The 8,388-nt window shown below is 42.4% G+C and overlaps 1 pseudogene; it reads right to left on the bottom strand.

Annotated features, from left to right (window-relative positions):
• Window positions 1-2,891: 2,891 nt before the first annotated feature.
• On the bottom strand, window positions 2,892-6,813 carry LOC123057292 (CBS domain-containing protein CBSCBSPB3-like; annotated as a pseudogene).
• Between the last annotated feature and the right edge of the window lie 1,575 nt (window positions 6,814-8,388).

Below are 8,388 nucleotides of genomic sequence, written 5' to 3'. Positions count from 1 at the left end.
TGTTGGGAAAACAATGTGGATTGCTTTTACCGTATATGCACGTCTAATGTTGTCACCGAAGCAATGGATCCTGATACATAACTCAAAGTTACAAGTACTTCTCGGCGGACTAAAGTTTGTATATACAGTTAAAATGCTTTTCTTAGTTTATAACTACATTGACATATTTTACGGGGATCTTCATCCAGTGATAAAGATGGATCCTGCATAGAAAATGATTCCGTTGAAGCATCTGAAGCTGAGTTACACAATTTTGACTTGTGACATCAAGGAAGGAGATTATTATGTGTATGACAAAGATGAAGGCTGCTATATATGTGAATGGCGATGAAGGGTCTGATTATGAATTTGATGAAAGTGACTTCAATCAGCAAATTGACTTGAATCGGCAGCTGGATTATAAATTCGACAATGTAGATTGGGGATGCTCTGACAGCAAGGTTGTTCCACATATATGGTCTAATCAAATATTTGTGGTAAGGATGGACATCAGTATGAAGAGAAAACATATATCTGAACTAAAATTACAAGCTACAAAGGCTTTTAAGAGAAATGAATATATCACAGCCGGACAGATGTATTCAGATGTAAGTCATCACACATCTTTATTCCATAAATAGGATTTAGAGTTTACAGGAAATGTTGTCCCGTGGTGCAAAAAGTGCATAACTTCTATTAGGCTAGCTCTAGGACAAAGTGACAAACATATGTGATATTTCAAGTGAGAACTTTTTTCTTCTGAATCATTAACTGATGGTCTGTAAGGAATTATGCCATTAGCTTTTTGTAAAGGTGCAAACAAATCAGTCGATCAAAAACACCATGATGATGTGGACATGTCTGTTGTCCTAAAGCTGGACTAGATGTTCGTAGTATTGGGAAAAAAAGATGTTTCTTAACAGTATTATTATGTCCCATTAGTGTGAATGCTAACTAAAGAGTTGTTGCCTATATGACATATTATTTCATTTATTATAGGAATTTCAACAAAATAATCGATATTAATTATTCCCATTGAGACAACAAGGAATAGGTGTTCAAGGTTTAGCAGACACTTTCATTTTACTTGGCATGCTATTTGCTTCACCAGATGTACATCCCAAGATAATGAAAGTGCGGCCCCCCACCTAGCACCGCTCAACTTCCTCTCAAGCGGCGCCACCGGGTGGCGCCCCAACCGCTAGTTACCTGACGATGTTGATCTACCCAGATGAGCTAGCAAGAAAATGGGCAGACTTCTGCAGCAGCGAGGAGCACCCAGAGTCGACAACCTCGACCTCGCGCCTGCAGCAGCTAGGAGATCGGTTGCTTAAAAGGAGGATTAGGTCTATCTGTTACTCTTCCATCAGTTTTTGATGGATAAGATAAAGACGAAGGGGATCTGTTGCCTACAATTAAGAGGCATGAAATTAATTGCTGGGCCATGCAGGGAACTGAGGAGACGGGGCTGCAATTGTGAGGAGCTCCAACGTTTCTTCTTCCTTCATATAATAAGCGACCGAAACGTTGTTTTTAAACAAAAAAAATAGGCTGTGACGTGGTAACTTTGCTGAGGTCGACACACGAAATTGGGAACTGAACGCTGATGTGGCATGAAGCTGATGTGGAAGATGTGCATGTTAAGAGAATTGGTAGTAGTGGGGATCAACTTCTTAAGAATGTAAGATGTGCCACTCTTTCCTTTTCCGCTTTGATTTTTTTCTCTCATGTCTGATTTTTCTCCATCAATTCTCCCTAAAATATAATCAATTGTCTCATGTTTTATTAACTTATAAAAAAGCACATTTTGTTTGGTAAGTAATTAAATTCTTACCAAATAAGTGCTTAACAATAAAATGGCAGGTAAATCGTGGCGATTGCATACATAAACTTGCTAAGATTTTAGCGCATCAATATAATGATAGACATGCAGTCACGAGCTAATCTACTAGAATGTTTATATTTCCGTTGCAACACACGAGCAATTGTCCAGTCTTTATAAAAATAGCATCTCACTATTTTTTTTACTTCTAAAAGACCCAGGTGGGCATAATAGTGTGTGTCACTCGTCATTGCAAACCACCCAATCTGCATTTACTGCATACGAGGAAAATTGTGTTATTGCAAAAAGACCTTCCTACTCTGCTCCATATCTCTATCTTAATTAACTTACCTTTCGCAATAATGTGGAATTACGTCACTCAATTCCACGCCATATTTGACCACACCTTCCTGCACGCCGCTCATTTAATGTACTTATCATGCATGACCCAAACTACCAAATTATAATAGCGCCAAAATCAAAATTCTAGTCCGGTGATTCCCGTGTGCCCCATGCCATATAAGGTGGAATTACATCCACTTCCACCTTAAGACAGCCCTAACCTTTATAGATTAAAAAAAAAAGCTTCCGGGCACATACCTAGTTTCTATAAAACTCCTTAGCCCTGATGACCAGATCACTCCCTCCCCACATCATCAAAACAAATAGGAGGGATAAACATTGGGTGACCCTAACATATTTTTGGTGATATATACCAAAACTAGGATGTTTTTTCCTGTTTGTGTACATGTATCAGCCTGCTTTTTATCCGTTGCAACAAACAGTCACTTTGCTATTAGAAGAAGAAAATTATACTCTCTCCGTCCCTAATGTAAGACGTTTTTTGACTCTGAGTCAAAAAACGTCTTACATTATGGGACGGGGAGAGTAATAAATTTGTTTTCACAAGAGAAAAAGGATGTTTGATCCATGTTAATATATAGGCTGAAGAGAGAACCAGTCAATTAGCCATAATATATAGGCTGATTAGAGTTCCAGCGCAAAAAGAAACACTAATTCATGTTATTGTTAGTTCATCAGGATGAACCAAAGTCAGAGAAAAAACAACTGAACATACACCCCTGCTGTCAGAAATTGATCACTAAAGAAGAAGAAGAAACGCTCTCTGAAGTCCATTTAGAATGACTGCAAACCCTGGAGAAAAATTCAGTGTAGAGGCTTGGCAAGAGCCTTATTGCCGCCGTGATTTGTGTGATCCTCCTGCGTAGTACATCTATGCAGTGTTGAAGTATGCTCTTTGAGTCTGAGGTATGTATATTGAAGTCATTGCCGAGAGCATCTCAAGTAGACGATTGCCCCGACGCCAGCAATAGCAGCTGCACTGGCCACTGTACCTAGCCGGAGGGACGGCCAGCTTCTCCTTGCTGATGAGGTATCCACAGACGACGCCGGTGTGGGATCTGCGCTGATCTTTGACCCGTCGTCCATGTGCAGCCTCAGAACCTGAAACAGCAAAACGAAATGCCAAAAAAGACTGAACCTCAAAGTAAATTACTGAACCTAAGTTGCAAGAAGAAGAACTAAGAAACTAAAAATGATCGGTCGCACTTAGGTTGCGGCACAGCTACATTACCGAGGATGCAGACGACATGCGGAGAATTCAAGATGTTGGTATACAAAAGAATAGAAAAACAACCTTCCATCCTGCTGATCTGGCATGTTCAATTGCTGCAACCAGGTCGGCGTCGGTAGCCAGAAGTACTCTATCACCTTCGTCGTCATTGTACTGTTGAAAACGATTTTAAGTAAGGATTAAAAACGTACATAGGTCCACAAATTATACCCAAAAACAAAATCCCATCTACAAGATTTTGCTCGGCTTGTTGCTCACTTGGAGGCACACTGCATTAGCAAAGCTCAACCTCTTACCATAAGGTTTACATTCGCCTTCTTGTTTTCTGTTCCTAATCTGTATGCAATAGCAGACACAAGCTCTTCTAAGCTTTCTGAAACTGCATAAAGGAGGAGCCTATCAGAAGTTCTTCAGGAAGACAAACAAATTTATCATACTTCGTCAGTAAACCGCAATAGGGAAAGACGATAAGAAATGCACCAACCGCAACTGAATCTGTGCATTCGCCCTTTTCTGTCTTCAATTTTGAAAGAGAATGCATTGCCAACATGAGGGGGTGTTTGCTTTCCTTCAGCACTGTCTGAGGCTGCCGTACGAGATTCGTCACTGCACTATATAACAGAAGACTGATCAAACCATCTTCAGGAATGTAAGAGTAAATGCAAATCGAAGAAGAACAAACCTATGCCAGTCATAGTCTTCTGCAGGATGCAAGGCAAGTGCTGAATCCCAAAACTTCTGAACCATGGTATTTGCCACATCGTTTGGTCCAGAGGCTCCCTCAACCTAATGAGAACACACAAAAAGTCAGGATGATATGGTGATGAGAAATAAAAATAACGTATTTGTATGGTGCAACAAAACGATCATAGCTAACAGAATCTTTAATTCAACTAATGTAAAATATCGTGACTGAATCAGTTTGATGCAACAAAAATAGAACTCATGTGCCAGGGACTTCCCTTCAGAACGAAAGCTTCACCTTCCAAGAAAGTACTGTTCTTTCTCTTTAATATGAGGAAATAATGAAATGTGCAGTATGGTAGTGGAAACATAATAATTCATTCTTACCATGGAGATGGCTGTGTGGGTTAACTGTAGAGCGTCCAAACAGGCGACAATCTGTCCTCCTGTTCAAAGATTTAACTTAGATATGTACATAGAACGGAACTTTTCTTTGATGTTAGAATTCAGTACTTACTTTTGTCCGCAACAAGAATATGACGACATTTTCTATCTTGCATTGATTGTAGAGCCTCGAGGATTGATGTGTCCAATGTAGCACAATCAGGACTTGCAGTCATGACCTTCGGAAAGTTAACATCGCTTTAGGAGAAAAATAGGGCAAAAATCTTGATTGCTTAAAATATGGATGCTTCAGTTCTTTTGCCACACCTTTTCTACGAGAGTCACCTCTGGGGACAGATTTTGTGCCACTACTCGCAAAACCAAATCCTTGGAACTACAGTATGCTCAGCATCTTGGCGATAGTACTTAACAAATAAATGAGATGGGAAAACTTTAAAACTACGCGGATTTTGATAAGAACATACGTGAGAATGCCTTGCAGCATGTTCCCTGTCATGACAACCACTGAGTTAACTTGGTACTCTCTCATCTTTTTGGCAGCTACAGTTACCAGATCTGATGGACATACTGATGGAACACTACAAAGGATAAGCGACAGCAATGTTCAGTCGTAAGAAACAAAATCACATCATACATTTTTCTGGCAGTAGAAATTTGACCTGCTATTTTCAGTTATGATAGTTGATAAAGAAGGCTTGAACATGTGTTCTCGAAGATTTTCTATTAACGTGTGCGGACCTGAAGTAAGGACCCAAAATATGACATCAGCTAGTTAATCAAACAGACCTGAATGAAATGCATCATTGGTGATCATGAAAATTGAAATAAGTATTCTTGTAAAAAAAGTAGTCAATTTAATCATATTAAAAGAAACTGAAAAAGCAACCTGCAAATTCATTTCCCCACTGCCGTTCGACCCTTTCCATAGCAGCGGCAATAGCACTACCTTGTTCTGCTGCCTTTTCCATTCTAGAAATCGCATCATAGAGGAACTTGGTAATATCCAACATGGCAATGACCTCACCATGCTCCACTACAGGAAGATGCCGAAATTTGCCTGTATATGAATTCATATGACATGAAAGAAACCATGAAGATAAGATAGAAGAGGTCAATAAGAATGACAACAAAATCCCAGCATAAAACACGACAGAAATTTCTTAAGAGAACATTCTTGTACTTTCAGGCACACTATTCCTCTTGCAGTTCTTGCCTCTGGCTATTAGCTAGGATGTAATAAAATTGCTCCGAGTTACACTATTCCTCAATTCAAGATGACTCTCAGTTGCAGATTATTTGTTTTCTCACATATATTTTTAGAAAGGAGGCCTAAGTAGGTTTTATATTCGGCCACGACTTCAGTTACTGACAAAATACATCGCTATGATTATGACTGAAGGCGAAACTGGCAACAAATACTGCTAATTGTGGTACTGAAGAAAAACAACAAGCAGACCTTGGACCATCTTCTGCAGTGCCTCGGTGGCAATAAATAGTTCTGTGTATCCATCACTATTGATTCATAGAAAACCTGATGCTCGTCATTAACCACATCCAATTCCTTAAGAAAACCCCCCGAAAACCCAACAGTTTAATGTTTGTTATATCTATTCATTAAACCCAATCCCCCTTTCCAGTTTGTCCTAAATAGCAAAGCGCATGTCAGTCTCATTTTCCCTGAAAATATGATATGATTTTACATACTTGGCATCCGAAGAAATCAAGAAACTATGTTATCCACATGACCGTGCAGAATTGCAGCTCATCTCAAGAGACACTCGAAATTTTTGGGTCATCCAGCGCCAGCCCCAAGAATCGCATTATCATTCCCCTGCAGTTTAAAGTTGATATTCCCTGTTTTCACGTTGCAAAGACTCAAGACTCCTCGTGATGAGTTTCTGACCTCGGCCGTGACGATGCCTGAGAGCACCCCTTTGGCGTCGGTGAGCAGCGCGGCGTCGGCGCGCCTGGCGGCCATCCTCCTGCACGCCTCCGACACCGCGGTGGCCTCCGGGAGAGTCAGGGCCTTGGCCAGCCTGAGCTGCTTCACCGTCCTATCCTCCAGCGACGACCTACGCCACATTCATAAACACCGCATGTATAAATCGTTCGAATCAAAATCAAGCGGAAGGGAACGAACCGACGATCGGCGGAGAGCGTACGTTGGTGGTGCCTGGGCGGGCGAGGCGGGCGAGTTGGGCTTGGAGGAGGCGGCGGCGGGTTTCCCATTGGTCGCGCCGGCCTTCCCGTTGGGAGGGGCGGGGGCGGGGGCGGGGGGCTTGCTGCGGAGGAAGGCGGCCTGGTGGCGGCGAGTCTGCGGCGCGGCCATCGGCATCCGGCGGTCGCGGTGCGGGTGTGGTTTGAAATGGCGTTGAAGGCAAGGATGACAGAGTCAGAGAAGAGAGCAGGACGGAAAAACAGAAGAGAGTCGTCGCTCGCTCGCGCGCGTGCTGCTGCAGCCGGAGGTGGTCAAAACATATCTGCTGGTGTGCCGGTGCGTCTGGTGGAGTAGACGCGTACACCTAAAAACCTAGAGAGCGAACGTTCGGACACAGGTTTTAGCACGCGAATGCTCTCCTTGCTACTCCCTCCATTTCAAAATATTTGAAGCCCATCTCCTTGGCATCGCTTCTCTTCCGTCTCTCCCCCGAGTGCACGACCCACAGTAGCACCGAGAGCAGCCAAGAGCTCATGCTCATGCTCTCCGAGCGCTAGGGGCTGACTGAGCTCATGTCATGCTAAGGACTGCTCCGTCCGGGTGCTAAGTACCGAAGCATCGGCGGCTAGTCAATCACTCTATATATGTGCATACGTGCATGACAAGTGTTCGGTGAAATGCATCAACCAAAAGTAAGTTTTACTCCGTTGTACTCACTCCGTCCCTAATTACTTGTCGCACGTATGGATGTATCGAGATGTATTTTAGTTCTAGATACATCAATTTCAACGACGAGTAATTGGGGACGGAGGAAGTACTTAAGGATCGGCTAGGTCCGGCCAAAACTTAGTGGAGTAATATACTCCATTAAAGATTTACTTCACCGGATACTCCACTATTTTTAAAGGATCGGTTAGAAATGCCCTAACCCTTTTGGCATAGGCAACCACTGTCAGATTCACAAGTTGAAGTTTGCTAGGATGAGCGCTTAATGTCTAGGCATTTTAGGATAGAGATGCAAGTATACTCAACTAAAATTCGTGAAAATCAGCTACTAACAAGAGTTTTATTTGGAGAAAATAAACTACAAAAGTATTGTTAAGACTATTCTCTTCTCGGAGCTTGCTAGGGATTAAATAGAGAAATTTGAAACAACACGCATTGGCCCGAGCATGCACTTGGACAACAGTTGCATGTGCCTCATGATTCCGCCACATCTGACCAAAGCATGCATGGGACCATGCCACAGTAATCAAACACTAACACGCATGTTGTGACCCAACAAATTTCCAACTAACGACGCAATTATGGCCGACAAAATGCACGAGAGGGCCGTTGGGTCCTGCAAATCCTCTCCCGCGTAGTACAATGTGGATTCTAACTTGCAAGTGCCTTTTTGTAGTAGAGACTCGTGTATGGCGACGTGCAACGCTTGCATATGTAGCCTCCTCTCGGTGGGAAAATTAGTTCAAACATGAACCAATCCATCCCAGCCCTTCTAATTCTCGTTCTTTATTGTCGCCTCTTGTATCCCTCCGACCAATATCTAGGGGCAAAATTCAACGATCGTGGTGATCTAGAGATCATGATAGTGGACCCAGGAAAGCTACTTCTGCTCGTCCCTATGGAAGATCCAACATTAGTCCTATAAAGAATGTTGGAGTACCCATCTCTTGGGGCTTTCTCAGCAATGAGCATTTTTTTTCGCGAATACGCAAAAGTGTGTATCATTTCATTGATAGGAAG

Source organism: Triticum aestivum, chromosome 3A (genome assembly GCF_018294505.1).
Source record: "Triticum aestivum cultivar Chinese Spring chromosome 3A, IWGSC CS RefSeq v2.1, whole genome shotgun sequence".
Classification (NCBI taxonomy): Eukaryota; Viridiplantae; Streptophyta; class Magnoliopsida; order Poales; family Poaceae; genus Triticum; species Triticum aestivum.
This window is presented reverse-complemented; position numbering and strand designations above follow the sequence as displayed.